General features: G+C 45.1%; 1 protein-coding gene across 6 annotated transcripts in view; it reads left to right on the top strand.

The window, feature by feature from the left end:
* Positions 1-16,541, top strand: part of CMC2 (C-X9-C motif containing 2) — a 47,982-nt gene that overhangs the window by 4,654 nt on the left and 26,787 nt on the right. For 3 of the 6 annotated variants that reach the window (XM_073308017.1, XM_073308018.1, XM_073308020.1), the window contains one exon: positions 691-778. The exons of the other annotated variants lie outside the window; for them this stretch is intronic. The gene's annotated coding sequence lies outside the window, so the exon portion shown is untranslated. The remainder of the gene's footprint in view (positions 1-690; positions 779-16,541) is intronic. 6 annotated transcript variants of the gene reach the window in all.

Here is a 16,541-nt window from a genome sequence, read left to right as displayed (position 1 = left end):
ACCTAACACCTGACTCGGATTGCTTCTGGCCCCATGTTGGGGTCTGGGTGGGGACCAGATGGAAATGCTGATTCAACCTAGTTCCTGATTTCTTGCCCCATACCCTAGCAGGGAAAGTGTAGCAGATGGCAGCATGCTCAATTACTTGGTCCAATATTTGGGTACTGCAAATCCACCTGTTTTTTTTTTTTGTCTAGTTTAGTATCTTATCATGAACTTCCTTACACTTGCAGGTTTCTTTTGCACACAACATTGTTTCAATATGAGTTTTGTTGAACTGAATAGAAAGAATAGATATAATTCATTTCTTGGTAACTTGGGAAAATCAAGAAAACTTTTTATGGGGAGGTCTTTATGAGCTTAATATATCTATATGTTTCAGGATTGTTGCTATAGGGGCTCTTATGACTTTAAATGGAGATATTAGTCATTGGAATTTTTAAAAAATATATTCAGAAGGATTTCTGAATTTTGGTTTTCTTTGGCAAAAAAGGTTTAACAGACAGTCCCTGAGGAGCTGAAGACTACTCCTTTTTTCCTGTAAGGAGGTAAAAACAAATGTAATAATAATGCTGTACTACAAAACTTCTCCCTTTCTCAAGTAAGTCAGGAGTAAAATTTGTGTAGTGTTGTTGAATATCTTGAAGTTGAAGATATGAGCTTGACACCATTTTAAATCTCCTCTTGAAGCGCAGGGAACGGTCCTGCTCAAGTTCTCTCTGGACATATAAGTGGAGGTGAATAAAACAGTAACTAGAAGAAAAGGCTTCACTGAAAGGTGAGTGAGTGAAGTACAGTACCAGCAAAATTGGCAGAAAAATTCAATAAGAGTACAACTCTATCAGAGGAGAGGTAGAGTTTTCTGGTCAGTGCTAATGAGAGGGAGTTTTTAGGTATCCTTCTGGGATGCATTAGCAGGAGTGTTGAAAGAAAGACACAAGAAGCAATTATTCTGCTGTACTCTTTGCTGATTAGGCCTCAACTGGAGTATTGTGTCCAGTTATGGGTGCCACATTTCAGGAAAGAGGTGGACAAATTGGAGAAAGTCCAGAGAAGAGTACAAAAATTATTAAAGTTCTAGAGAACATGACCTATGAGTGAAGATTGAAAACATTGGGGTTGTTTAGTCTGGAGAAGAGAAGAATGAGAAGAGACATAACAGTTTTCAAGTACATAAAAGGTTGTTATAAAGAGGAGGGAGAAAAATTGTTCTCCTTAACCTCTGTGGATAGGCCAAGAAGCAATGGGCTTAAATTGCAGTAAAGGTGGTTTAGGTTGGACATTGGGAAAAACTTCCTAACTGTCAGGGTGGTAAAGCACTGGAATAAATTGCTCAGGGAGGATGTGGAATCTCCATCCTTGAAGATTTTTAAGAGTGGGTTAGACAAACACCTGTCAGGGATGGTCTAGATCAGGGGTTGGCAACCTATGGCACTCGTGCCAAAGATGGCACGCGAGCTGATTTTTAATGGCACGCAGCTGCCTGCCGGGCCCCGGCCGCTGGCCCCGCTCAGCCCACTGCCGAACCCAGGCCGGGACCCCGGCAGGCAGCAGTGTGCCATTAAAAATCCTGTCCGCCCTGGCCCGCTCTTCTCTGTGTGCCGCCCCCCCAGTGGGGGCAGGGTGAAGAAGCTTGGTCCTGCCGGCTGCTGCTGCAGGGCAGGCAAGCTCCCCCCTCCCGACCTCTTCCCCCAGCGTGCTGGGTTCCTGCCCCTCCTCCTCTCCCTCCCTGCCCCCGATCAGCTGATGGCCCTTGTGAAGGAGTGGGAGAAGCGGAGACACAGTGCATTCACTGCTCGGGGAGGAGGTGGAGAAGAGGTGGGGACGGGGTCTTGGGGAAGGGGGTGGAATCAGGGCATACCCCCTCCAACCCCCTGCTGTGAGCCGCTCTGGGCAGGTGGCTGGGAGCACCCGCACGACCCTAGCCCACACCCACTGCCCTGACCCCTACACCCCCCACACACACTCCCGCCCCTCTGTCCTGACCCCTGCCCCCCCGACCCCAGCCCTGACTCAAGCACCCTCCACACATACCCAGCACCCCCCTGCCCTGACTCCTGCACGCTCCTCAGACGCCCGCAGCCCCCTGCCCTGACTCCTGCACCCCCCACAGCCCATGCCCTGACTCTTGCACCCCCCACATTCCCACCCCCACCCTGAGCACCAAACGGGAGCTCCTGCACCCCCGCCCCATTCCCACCTGCACCCCTCACACCAAATGGGAGCTGCCCAGGTAAGTACTCCACACCCAAACCTCCTGCCCCAACCCTGAGCTACCCTCCCTCATTCTAGCTCCTGGCCAGACCCTACACCCCAACCCTCAGCCTGCTTCTTCACCCCCAGCCCTGTGCTCAGTGCACTCCCACCCTTAGCTCATGCAGAGAGAGAGGAAGAGAATGGGCTAGAACCAGGGAGAAGGTAGGTACTGACTCTATGTGGGCAAGGCTGGGATCCCAGACCTGGCAGCGAGCTGAAAGGGGCTGGCAGCCAGGTCCCTGGTGCGGATGGAACCCCAGACTGGAAGCGGGCTGAGCCGCTCAACCCCCTGCTGGTCTGGGGTTCTGGCTGCCAGCCCCTTGCCAGCCGGGGTCCCGGCCGCAGGTCCCGCTCAGCCTGCTGCCGGCCTAGGTGAATGGAACCCCAGGCTGGCAGCGGGCTGAGCGGGTCGGCAGCGTAAGATCAGCATTTTAATTTTAAATGAAGCTCCTTAAACATTTTGAAAACCTTGTTTACTTTACATACAACAATAGTTTAGTTATATAATATATAGACTTACAGAGAGAGACCTTCTAAAAAACGTTAAAATGTATGACTGGCATGCGAAACCTTAAAATAAAGTGAATAAATGAAGACTCGGCACACCACTTCTGAAAGGTTGCCGACCCCGGGTCTAGATAATACTTCGCCCTGCCATGAGTTCAGGGAGCTGGATTAGATGACCTCTTGAGGTCCCTCCCAGTCCTATGATTCTATTGTGACTCTAGTTACCCATACTGACTGATGATCATTAACTTGGAACAAATCAGATTCCAACAGCCATGGAGTGGTGAGAAATTGCTTGGAGTGAGTATTGTAGTGCTGCTGTTGATAAACTTCTCTATTGGTGTTTCACTTTCAACTCAGTGTGGTTTTTTTGTGTGAGAAGATAAATCTTATTAGAGGGTGGACTTCTCCTGTCCCTCTGCAATTATTTTAAAATAAACTTTTATGCTCATTAGGGGTGCCAAATTGAGAGAACTGAATATATGAAATTATCAGCAGAATAGGTACAGCATAGGCATCAGCAGCAGCTTCCCCACACTGTCTAGTCAGTATGCTTCAATTGTTAACTTCTTTGTGGGGGAACTGAAGAGATGCCATATGTTAATGACTTTTGGCTGCTACTATATTTGATCCTGTGACCTTCAGATGAAAGATTCTCTTGTATCTTAGTAGTTCGCTTAGCCATCCAGTCTTTCTCCTGCTCTTCAGTTAATATTGACTAATGTCCACCATAGGTTGTGTGGTATGGATGCTATAAATGGACATCAGAGGGGGATAGTGTAGGTATACTGTCAATATTGCATATAGCAGCACAGCAGGCCCAGAAAAAACAAAATAGACATTCTTTCTGGCTATGGTAGATGGAGAGCTGTGATAGGTGAAAGCTCTTCCACAACAGAATTGCAATTGGACTATCTTGCCCTTATTGCATACTCTTTGCTGTGGCATCTTTATACTCTGAGACCAAGTCTATACTGTGAAAATATATCGTTAGAAAATGTTAACTAACCAATTTCAACTAATATGATGTTACACATATCTTTAGTACCTAGTGATGACAGGGACAAGTCTTATTTAAAAATGTTTAGCTGGTCATGGTTGGGGTGACAATATATAGATGTTTAGCTGGTCATGGTTATTCTCTTGTGACAGAATATATAGATCTCCTCTCTGGGCTAGCAAGGAAGCACTGTCTAAAAAGGGACACAGCTGTTTGGAGTGATTGCAAAGGCGTTTGGGAGGGGATGGAAACAGTTTAGAGAAAAGGAAGGTTTCCTTTCTCGCTTCATATAAGATGTAAGTTGCTGGAAGACATAAGAGAGGAAGGAGTCACTGTTGGCATGTTCTCCAGTGTCTAGGGAAACCTTGCCGATAGGGCTGGAAGGACTGTGGGGTGTCTGGGCAAGGTAAATGGACTGACTTGTGAAACCCAGATGACCAGGGTAGGAACTGATTAAGCTGTAGGTGAGTCAAGTAAACTGTTTTCTTGTTGTGGCTTAATAAAGCAAACGTTGAGAAGGGGAAGAATGTTAAATGAATGACCCGTGGTTGGGATATGAATATTTCTAGAGCCCAGGAGGAGGGGAAACTAAGGCATGGTGGCGTACCCAGACTGGAAGGGGAGTGGCACCCTGCTACACCCTAGTAAATACATTTTCTAATGGAATTCTATTTTTCCTGAGAAAAGGCCCTAGTGTATTAAGCTCTGAGGTTCTCAAACACTCCGGTGATGGGTGCTTTATAGGAACCTGAATAGATTTTTTGCATCTTTCTCTATCTCTGATTAATTACTCTAGGATATGTTCAGTTACACATAGGTTTCTTTAATTTTTATAATCTCAGATCACCTGCTTTTTCAGTATTACTACCTCATAATTTAATTCCAAATCCTAACAATTTACAGCTTGAAAAAAGGCAAAAGCACTGACATTCATGCCATTGTAATTTGACAAGAATTAAAATATAATCCATTGAAGAATAAGAAACTCCCTGTTAGAACTGTTTATAAGCTATGCTTACTGTCCAAGCACTGTGTTTTGAATCAAGTTTCAAATAGCTTCTTGCTCTTAATTAAAGTAAAGATTGCTATCTTGTTTGGAAACTTCCAAGAAGGGAACAATTTAGTGTGACTATGTCTTGCTACTTGTATCGATACAACATTTTTTAAAAGATTTGGCATCTTCTCTCTGTACAGCTGGCCTTAACACCGGCTTCATTGAACTCCATTCAAAATACTGGTAGGATCATATTCCTAACTGGTTGTTCTATCCATGGCCCTCTCTCCATTGCATCAAAGAATAGCTCTTTGTCTTTGCATTTAAGGGCCTTCACCATTTACCCTGGCCCTATCTACCAGATAGCTTAATAAATTAGTAATCAGCCTCCATTTTTGCTTTGCCAGTGTCAAAGTTTGACTCAGACTCACAATTTATCAGACCACTCTGTTTTATTAGCAAAGCTGCTCTGCTAATACATTTAGAAGTGAGCCCCCCGAGTGGGGCTTGTGTCTCTTAATTTATACAGTTTTTGGAGAACAAGTTACAGAGAAGTTACAGACAAAAGAAGAAAAAAGATTTTAGTCACCACCCTTCGAGATCCCTGAGATTAGTCACGTATCTTCAATTACCTGCCACCCTTAACAATCTCCTTTAACAACTTCCAGTTAACTTAACTAATTGCCCTTCACACCTTCCATTCTGATGCCTGCTTCTTAGACCTGCTGGCTCTATCCTAATTGCTTCTCCATTCAAAAGCTAACTGTCCCTGCATGTGCTCCCTCAGATACTTTGTAACATGTTTTGGCATGCCCTGTCATATACAATGTATCCAGCATGTCCCCTTATACAACCCTATACTTATACAATGTTATACTTCCACACCAGCAATGGCATCTTTGATTGTCCACCTGTCTTTCTCCCCTACAGCTCTCTATTGCATGGGAAGAACTCCCATTCAAAACTCATTAAGCTATCACCTTTTTCTAAACCCTTACTTAAAGTCTACCTCTGCCATGATGCCTGCAAATCACTACTGTCTCCCATTGGTTGGGCAAGTGGCGAACTGAAAGTTCTAGTATTCTAATGACAGGTTTCAGAGTAACAGCCGTGTTAGTCTGTATTCGCAAAAAGAGTACTCTAAGGTGCCACAAGTACTCCTTTTCTAGTTTTCTAAGTTGTTAATTTTGTTATCTCCTACTCATTCGCACCCTGTTTCTCTTTAGTTCACCTGTCCTGTCCTCTTGACTCCAGGATTTGAAAGCCATTGAAGACAGGGTGTGTCTTTGTGTCTAGCACAATGGCACCCAGACCCTTGTCTGGGATTCCTCGGTGCTACTACAGTACAAATAATTTTTAAAAATTACTACATCTCACAGTCTTTCTCTGTAAATAGTCTGTTTCTAGTAGTTTCCTGTCTAGTTTAAAATTAAACTTGAATCGCTGTGTATTTTTTGAAGCAGTCATTATCCTCCTGAGACTACAGCTTCTGATTAGTCTTTTTTGCCTTGGCTTTTTTCATTATTCTATTCAGGAGCTTTTCTGCAGATCCAGCATCCTAAAAAAAAGGAGTTCCATTCACATGATACTGAATTTGTCGGAATATAGGACCATGATTTTGTATTAGATTTTTTTTTTGTTTTTAAATAGTGTATTTTGGACACATTGTCTTATGTAGCCAGGCTCATGTTGTTCTAGGAAGATGTCCAACCAATAAATCAGATGGATCTCTTGCACTGTCAGTCCTGTCTCTTAACTGAAACAAAGGTGTCCTTATTTTACCACCCCCCTCTCCCCGTTTGCTTCTCATTGGGATTTTGAGTACTTCCTGGACATATTTGATAGTGTGTAGTGTTAAAATTTAATAGTTTAGATACCCAAATCTCCATAAAGCGGATTACATCCTTCCACTTGGTTCCCTCTGGTGGGCCCACGTAGGGGCAATTTACTTAGAGCAAATAATACCCAGCAGTGCTAAATTATGGCAAAGAAAATTATAGACCTTAAGAGTGATTCAGGTTTTTGGAGCGTGGGCTGTATCTTTGAGGCCAGAAAATATAGTCATCCATCAAGGATGATCGTTTCTCAGAGTACCTACCTTAGCTTTGAGATTCCCAAATATGACCTATCTTCTTTTCCCATCTCCCTCATCTTATCCAAGTGAGCATACAGTAAAAAGCACTGATACCTGCATGGTCATTTTTAATTTAGTCTGTTCCATTAAAAGCTTGTTCAGAAAGTTGGGAGGAAACTGACCTGTCAGTGTTTACCTTTAGCTCCTTTGGCATTCTGCACCAAACTCATTACATAACTATTATCTGTATAGTGGTTGCCAAATATGGAGAGAGAAATATGGAAAATTAACACATTTCAGGCAATATTCTTAAAGAGAAATCCTAGGAGCTTACCAATTTGTGTCCTGTCTCACTAGTTAGTGCTGCCCCATGATGAAATATACTAGCGTCTCTAAATAAATGCACAGACTTCATCTTTTAACCTCTATCCAAATAATCACTTCAGATCTTAATGGTGTTTGCCTGGCATTTTAAAGCCCATTTTTCTCCCAGAGCAATTGCTCTACTTTCCTAATATTATCCTTGTGCTTTACTGCTAATATTTCTTTCAGAGCAATTGCTTGTTTCCCTTGATATTCTTTATCCAGCATTTCTGGTAATAGATCTCTCAGAGGAATTTATACATATAAAAAAAGTTCTTTCCAGACATTTATTGCCAAAAAATCTTTCAGCATCACTCTGTTCTTAATATCTTAGTAAGTTTTCATCTGTGTTAAAATTCTGTCTACATTGATTTATTCACCACTGACAAGCTAGTTACTATCTTAGAATAACTTTTTAGGGTTTTTGCAATGAAACTAGCAACCTTCCCCCAATGCTTCCTTTGCTGCTCTTGAAACTTCTCCTGTCAAATAGTGTTCCTGACCACAAGTCATTGTGCATTTTCTTACATGTAGGTCTGTCACATCCACCTTGAGATCATCAGCTCCCCTCTCTCTCATAGGCTTACTCGTGAACCTACATAATACTTAGCATTTAAAGCACCAGTCATTCAAAGATCTCAAAACATTTAACAGATGCTAATTAAGTCTTCCATCCATCATTTTAGGTGGCTTATTTTACCCATATTATGAATATGTTAACTTGGTACACATAAGCAACAATGCAATTTGAGATGGCTGACTGAGCTTTGAAGAATTTAATGATGAACTGCAAGCATACTCGTGTTGTGGCCTATCATGAAATATGTTACAATGAGGGTATCTGGTTAGTCTTCTCCCATTTAAAGAGTTCATTGCGTCAGGGGTATCTAAATGTTTTTCAGGAATGATTAACAGTTTTTTTACTTTGGCTGAACACAACTTTATTTGGTAAGTTAATGACTGAACATTATCTGATAAGAGAGAATTCAGAGCACTAATGTTACAAAGCTGAATGATTATGTATTCTGTAAATCCTAGGTGAAGTCAGTGGAACAACTCGTGAATAAGATCTGGGCACTAGAAGACTTAATTGGGGAAATGTAGCCTTGAACAGACATCTGTTTATGCTTTTAGGGCCTTTTCTCACTTCATATGAAAATAGTTTCTTTATAGGAATTACGCCACTAATCCATTCTAAATGGAGAATGGGAATGACCTTTTTATTGTCATGCTTCCCTTCCCTCCCTTCTGTTCTTCTGTTTCCTTCATTGGATTCTCACACTCTCACAAATCTTGGGAGACAGGCCAGTCCTTGCCTACAGCCCCGCAACCTGAAGCAAATACTCACCAACAACCACATACCACACAACAGAACCACTAACCCAGGAACTTATCCTTGCAACAAAGCCCGTTGCCAATTGTGCCCACATATCTATTCAGGGGACACCATCACAGGGCCTAATAACATCAGCCACACTATCAGAGGCTCGTTCACCTGCACATCCACCAATGTGATATATGCCATCATGTGCTAGCAATGCCCCTCTGCCATGTACATTGGTCAAACTGGACAGTCTCTACGTAAAAGAATAAATGGACACAAATCAGATGTCAAGAATTATAACATTCATAAACCAGTCGGAGAACACTTCAATCTCTCTGGTCACGCGATCACAGACATGAAGGTCGCTATCTTAAAACAAAAAAACTTCAAATCCAGACTCCAGCGAGAAACTGCTGAATTGGAATTCATTTGCAAATTGGATACTATTAATTTAGGCTTAAATAGAGACTTGGAGTGGCTAAGTCATTATGCAAGGTAGCCTGTTTCCTCTTGTTTTTTCCTAACCCTCCCCCCCCCCCCCCCCGATGTTCTGGTTTAACTTGGATTTTAACTTGAAGAGTGGTCAGTTTGGATGAGCTATTACCAGCAGGAGAGTGAGTTTGTGTGTGTATGGGGGTGGGGGGGATGTGAGAAAACCTGGATTTGTGCAGGAAATAGCCCAGCTTGATTGTCATGCACATTGTGTAAAGAGTTGTCACTTTGGATGGGCTGTCACCAGCAGGAGAGTGAATTTGTGTGGGGGGGTGGAGGGTGAGAAAACCTGGATTTGTGCTGGAAATGGCCCACCTGATGATCACTTTAGATAAGCTATTACCAGCAGGACAGTGGGGTGGGAATAGGTATTGTTTCATATTCTCTGTGTATATATAAAGCCTGCTGCAGTTTCCACGATATGCATCTGATGAAGTGAGCTGTAGCTCACGAAAGCTTATGCTCTAATAAATTGGTTAGTCTCTAAGGTGCCACAAGTCCTCCTTTTCTTTTTGCGAATACAGACTAACACGGCTGTTACTCTGAAACCTTCATTGGATTGTTAGGGCAGGTCTTCACTACCTGCTGGATCGGTGGGTAGTGATCCATTTATCGCGTCTCGTCTAGACATGAGACATCGATCCCCAAATATGCTCCCCATTGACTCTGGAACTCCAGCTTGTGAGAGGCGGAAGCGGCGTCGACGGGGGAGTGGCAGCGGTCGACTCGCCACCATCCTCACAGCCAGCTAAGTCAACCTAAGATATGCCGACTTCACCTATTCACGTAGCTGAAGTTGCGTATCTTAGGTTGGAAGCCACCTCCTCCCACCCATCCCCCTCCAGTGTAGACCAGGGCTTAGTCAGTGCTTTCTATTTCTGAGGCCTTGTTTACACTACAAAGTTTTGTTGGCAAAAGTTATGCCACTTTAATAAAAGTGCTTTCATTAAAACTGCTGTTGCATGTCCACACTAGCTCTGTGTGTCGGCAGAGCCTGTCCACACTAGCAGCTCTTACATCGACATAGAGACCAGTGCACTGTGGTAGCTATCCCACTATGCAACTGGCTGCAGGGTGCTTTGGGAAGGGTTTGCAATGCCTCATGGGGCAGGGACAGTGTCACATGATGCAGGTTTCTCAATCCCATGGTTCCAGGGGCATCCTAGTAGATTATCAGCTGCTTTTTCAGCTGAAGTGGGGGATGGGGTAGAGAGGAAAGTGGTGTGTCTGGGGCAGGGGAGACAGCAGGAAGACCGATCTATCCTGGGACATCCTCCCCACCCCCCACATCAGCCCCCTGCTCGGCACAGCAGTCTCTCCCGAAGCAGCCCACTCTGTCAGCCTGCCTGCCTATGATTCTGTGATTCCCTCCCTGAAGCTGCTGGGAGCAGTATCCTGAGCAGCTCTGTTGTGAGCTCTCCGTGCTGAGGAATGTCAAAGCAGCACAGCAGTCCCTCCCCCCTCCACAGCAGCAGTCTGCCTGCCGCTGTGTTCCTAGTGCAGGACAGAACAGGAGCATTCCAATGATTTGTTCTTTGTTTCCCAAAGGGAGCAGCATGCTCAGCTGTCAGATGCTTCCCAGAGCTTTGAAAGGGGAGGGGTGCATTCCTGCAGGGCAGCAGAGATCAAAACAGTGAGCAGAGCGGTCACAGCATTGTGGGATGCTGGTGGAAGCCAGTTCTGTCAACAAAACAAACAGTGTCTACACTGATGCTTTGTCGCTTTAACTTTGCTGCAAAAGGCTTTATGCCTCTCATTGAGGTGGTTTTATTTTGTTGGCAAACCAGCAGAGTTTTGCCACCAAAAATAGTTTTGTAGTGTGTATACCTCCTGACAAAACTTTGTAGTGTAGACAAGACCCGAGAGAGCTGATCAAGATGACACCTCTGGCAGAAGACTGATTGAGACTGCAAGCTGATTATCAAATCACTGGCACACACCACCAGTCAGTCTTACACCTATTATACTAATACAAAATCACTGAAGAGCTCTCAAAAATGTTAGCCAATGCTATGAGGAAAATCCATGGACAAATTAGTAGAGTCCTGCAAATCCACAAATATCCACTTTATATATATCTGCGCAGGGCTCTACAAATTAGAAACACTGACTTACTATGGTGTGCAACCAAAAATTGGTAGTGGCATGGCAGAGTTCTTACTTGAATCACTTATGGCATGTCTATGTGTAAAGGCTGCAGTGGAACAGCAGCACTGGTGCAGCGCTTCAATGAAGACGATACCTATGCCGATGGGAGGACTTCTCTCTTTGGTGTAGGTACTCCACTTCCGCGAGAGGCGGTAGCTGTGTCAATGGGAGAAGCCATCCTGTCAACTCAGTTGTCTACACAAGGGGTTAGGTTGGTAGAACTATGACACTCAGGAGTGTGGATTTTTGATACCATTATGCTGTAGTTATACCATTGTAAGTTTATAGTGTAGACCTGGCCTTAGTTGGATGCAGATATTGGGTCTGTCATCTGCAGTTTTAGGATCACTTGTTAATTTGCTGACAGGAACATTTAGCAATTTGTGCAGTTCAAATTTTGCTGCATTAGGGGTATAGTGTAGTATTAGACTTCCACACAGTAATGTGGAGGAGGGGCTTGAAAGAAAATACCACAGCAATTATATTAATGTGGAGGAGTGTTTAAAACACTTCAAATAATGTAAATATTCTTCAAGTGCTTGCTCATGTTGATTCCATGTTTGGGGTGTGTGCGCCGTGTCCATTTGCGTCCCATTATGCCATTACCCCGCAGGTGCAGAAAGACTCAAGCTTCGGTAGAGCTGTGCTGCAGGCTGCAAGACAGTGAACTCCGAGCCCACCTCCTGGGATACTGCTTGTGAGTTACGTAATGTGGAATCGACATGAGCAAGTGCTCAAAGAGGAAAAAATGATTAGCTACCTTTTGTAACGGTTGTTCTTCGAGTTATGTTGCTCATGTTCATTCCATGATCCACCCTCCTACCCGCCATTGGAGCTGACAGCAAGAAGGAACTGAGAGGGCTGGCGGTGCCTCATATACTGGCTCATGAGCATGGCACTCCAGAGGGCGCCAGAGCCAACCCTATGGATACCACTAGGGGAAAAATTTCTAACAGTGGTACACGCAGTGTGTGCACATCTAACACGGAATGGACATGAGCAACACATCTAGAAGAACAACAGTTAAGAAAGGTAGGTAACTGTTTTTTTTTCTCATTGTGGCAACAGGGAGACTATTTCAGAGGCTGGAAAATTAAGAGGCTTCTATGTTGCTTGGATTTATGTAAATTTCTTTTGTGAGCATTATAGACTATTAGGGTATGTCTACACAGAAACTAGACCCCCCTGGCTGGCCTGTGCTGGGCTTGGGCTGTGGGGCTGTTTTATTGCTGTGTAAAATTCTGGGCTCTAGGACCCTGCAGGGTGGGAAGCCCAGGTTCCAGCTCAAGCTTGGAAGTTTGCACAGCAGTGAAACAGCGCTGCATCCTGAGCCCTGGAGCCGAGTCAGCTGGCATGGGCCAGCCAGGGATTTTTCTTTGCTGTGTAGACATGCCCTTAAGGCTTAGAGCAGTACTACTCAAAGTGGTGGTCTGGTCCGCGAGCCATCGGCTGCCGGTCTGCGCACACATTGGGAAAAAAAATTGCTGGTCCCCCACATCAGATAGCTTGAGAAGCACTGGCTTAGAGTCCCTGCTGGGCAGCATATTGGCTTGATTGAGAGGTTCTAATCTTTCTGGCCCCAAACTTCCCATCACCCGTTCAGTTGCACATTTGGTAGAAATAGTGGGAGCTCTAGTGCAGACAGGACTTTAGCTGAATATCATCATTATAAGCACTGTTGTTTAACCTGAAGGTCTAACTGTCCTCTAATGATGCTTAAAATGTCAGCTTTGATGATAAAGTGGTTAGAACAGTAGTGGTTGCCTAGAGCGTGGTTTACACTAGCATTCTCACTCATGATACCTATTGGGGCTGAAAAGTCATAGAATTCTCTGCCATTCCTCGAGGGGGAAAGCTTAGTTTAAACAAGATCTAAGTGACCTAAGTAGCCTCAGTGAGAGGAGAGATTATTTCTTAAAATGACAACTAAAAATTAAATAAAATACCAGCTTGTATAAAATACTGACTCTTTCCTTCCTCCTTAAAGGGACACTGCTAGATACTTTTGGACCCAAAATTCAGCTTTTCTGTGTGGCTTTCAAAAAGAAAATTTCAAAAACTTGAATGAAGAGAATTTCAATTAAAATATTTTGTTTTATAGTGAGGGAAGGGGTTGGCTTTAAACATAAAAATGAGTTGTTTGTGCCCCAAATGTGGCAGTGCTAAGCTATTGTAATGTGAGTAATTTACAGTGAAACTGACCATTCTGTTTTCATTGTCCAAGGTAGTGAAGTACCAAAAAAACCAAAACATAAATGATTAATAGTATTTGATATTTGAAGATCCTTTCAGTTTTAATCAAAGGTAATGGTAGTGACATAGCTAAGGATGGAGATGTTGAAAAATGACTTTTGACCTTTTGTCCCTGTATTTTTAAGACAGTTTCTAATAGGGACTGGATTTTAGGATTTCTATTATAGGGTGATTCACCAGGTATTAACTCCTTGCCACTGGTTGGTTGAATGGATCCTCATTAAGTGGAGTTTTTGCTTCTGGCAGAAGTCATTGCTATTTATTTCATTAGGCAGTACTGTTTCTCTGGGAGATGTCCCAGTGAAGTTGCCTCCTTAGGGCATGGCTACACTTGCAGATGTAGAGCGCTTTGAGCTAAACCAGCCTTTGGAGAGTGCAGAAGGGAAAGCGCTGCAATCTGTCCACACTGACAGCTTCAAGCGCACTTGCGTGGCCACATTTGCGGCAGCAACATTGGGAGTGGTGCATTATGGACAGCTATCCCACGGAGGCCCTCTTCCTATTCTGGCTCTGTGGCTTATGAGAAGGGGGTGGGGAGTGCGGGGGCATACTGGGTCCTGTCCCAACAATACGTGATGCATCGGTTCGCGTCCCAGCAATCCCTGTGCTTCCGTCCGCATTGCCATCTTTCAACGTTTTTTGTACTGTGCGCTCTGCCTTTGCTTTCGGTTTGCGGGAATGGAGCCTGAACTGCTGAAGAATATGCTGACGAGTCTCGCCATCACTTCACATTTTGGCAGTCGAGTTACTCCTTAAGATCCAAACTGACAGTGAGGACTCTGATGATGATATCAACTCGAGTAATACATATGACACAAAATTGCTTGTGGTATTCACGGACATGCTCACCACCATGGAACTCTGCTTTTGTGCTCAGGAAACAAGCACTGAGTGGTGGGATCACATCGTCATGGAAGTCTGGGATGACGAGCAGTGGCTGCAGAACTTTTGGATGAGAAAAGCCACTTTCATGGCTCTGTGATGAGCTCACCATTTAAAGGGCCGCTGGCGCTCTCTGTATGGGAAGCTGGACCTCGCAGATGACAGCATCCCCGCGGTTATATCCGCGTGCTGTACCCTCCATAACATTTGTGAAGGGAAGGGTGAAAGATTCACTCAGGCGTGGAACTTGGAGGTTCAACACCTGGAAGCTGAATATGAACAGCCAGAGAGCAGGGCTATTGGAGGGGGCCCAGCGCGGGGCTTCAAAGATTAGGGATGCCTTGAGGGAGCAATTTGAGGCTGAAAGCCACCAGTAATGTTTGGTGCCCTGCATGGGAGTGAAGTACAGTGGTTCCAATGTTAGTAGGAATCTGTGTTTGCTACGCTGACTTGCAGTGCCTGTTGTTTTCCTGGCCTAACGTATCTTTTACTTTATGCAGTAATAAAGAATGTTTTCAAAGCCAAAAAATCCATTTATTGAAAAGAAAATACATTTATTGAAAAGAAACACAAATGCTTGGGAAACAGAAAGGGCAAGGGGGTGGGGTGGGAAACGGTACAATCACAAATTTGCGTATGTCCTGTTATCATACTCAGCCTTCCTGTCTGGAGTGCTGTGCAATGAGTGCTGCACTTCAGCGTGGCTTTAATGCTTGGTGATGGGGGTTGAGTGCAGTGGGTAAGGGTCGTAGTTTTCAGAGCTGGGTGGTGAAGCTACGGGTGTTGGAGGCAGCTGGGTGGTGGTAAGAACCCTGATGTTGGGGAAAGTGGGTTGGATGTGACAAGGGGGCACAAGGGAAAGAGTTTGGGGACTATGGATACGGGGGGAGGGGTGGAGCGGGCAGGCACGGTAGAGCTCCACCTGCATGGCTATGAGCGTCTGGATCGAGTCCGCGTGGCGCTCCATGATGCTTATTAGTCGATCCATGCTTTGCTGGCACAAAAGCACAGAGCTCCGGCAGCACTCTTTATTCTGCTGGTGGATCCTCCTTTCGCACTCCCTCCACTCCTGCGCTTTTACATTCTCATTAAGGGACTGCTGCATTACTTTATGCAGCATGTCTCCTTTGCTTCTACTTGATCTCTTCCTTATTCTTTGGAGTCTTTCGGCCGGTGATAACATGGACGGCTGAGATCTTAAGGTTGCATCTGTAAAGGCAAAATGCAATACTTAACAGAGGCATCATTGTTCACACCAGTCAGAGCAATGATTCCCCTCTACTTAAGGGCAAGCACAGTTTACCCAATAGCATAATTTGCCCGTCCCAATGCTAGTGCACATAATCCACGGGGGCCCCAAAATGGTGAGTAAGCACAGGGTCCAGGGGGACTGATTGTTTCATGGCCGTACTGTCCTCTAGGTTGGGGAGAGCCAACAGCTGCAGAGGGCCCCTATACTGAACACTTTCCCCACATTTTCCACAGGAGTTTGTCCTGGAAGATATTTCGCTGCTGACCTGGGTAGTCTTCTACTACAATGCGGTTTCCACCCTGGCCCATATACAGCTTGCCTGTGTGCAGCAATGGTCCCCCACCCCTCATGGCACAGTGGCATGGACATGTTAGCCTGACTGGGACAAGGACCACAGTGGCTCTCCCAAGAAACCTGCACAAGCGCATTGCCCAAGTTCTGGATGAGACCTTTGAGGAGATCACTGAGGCCGATTACCATGATGTGAGAGAGCACATCAACGCCCTATTCCGCATCTAGGCCTGCATACAGCCCTAACCCTCCTCACCTCGAACCCCAACTTCCTTCCCAAAATAAAACCCACTTACCAGGAACCTCCTCTGGTGTTTGTCCTTCCCCAAGCACCGGCCACCGCGACTGGCTACCTTCCTTCTGGCTGCATGCATCTAGGGATTCCAGGGTGTCTTCCTCCTCCTCAGCACCCTCGCTCCTGCTTTCCTCCTCCTCCTCCTCCTCCTCCTCCTCCTCCTGCCTTGTTGAACTGGGCTCTGAAGTGTCCATGGTGGTCCTTGGAGTGGAGGTGGGGTTGTCCCCCAAGTATCGCATCCCTCTCTTTGTAGAAACGGCAGGTTTCGGGGGCACCACCGGAGCGGCAGTTTGCCTCGCGGGCTTTGCGATAGGCATTCCACAGCTCCTTCACTTTAACCCTGCACTGCAGTGCATCCTGGTCATGGCCCGTTTCCATCATGTCCCTTCGTATCTGCCCAAAGGTGTCGT

The sequence above is a fragment of the Lepidochelys kempii genome, chromosome 12, assembly GCF_965140265.1.
Source record: "Lepidochelys kempii isolate rLepKem1 chromosome 12, rLepKem1.hap2, whole genome shotgun sequence".
Classification (NCBI taxonomy): domain Eukaryota; kingdom Metazoa; phylum Chordata; order Testudines; family Cheloniidae; genus Lepidochelys; species Lepidochelys kempii.
This window is presented reverse-complemented; position numbering and strand designations above follow the sequence as displayed.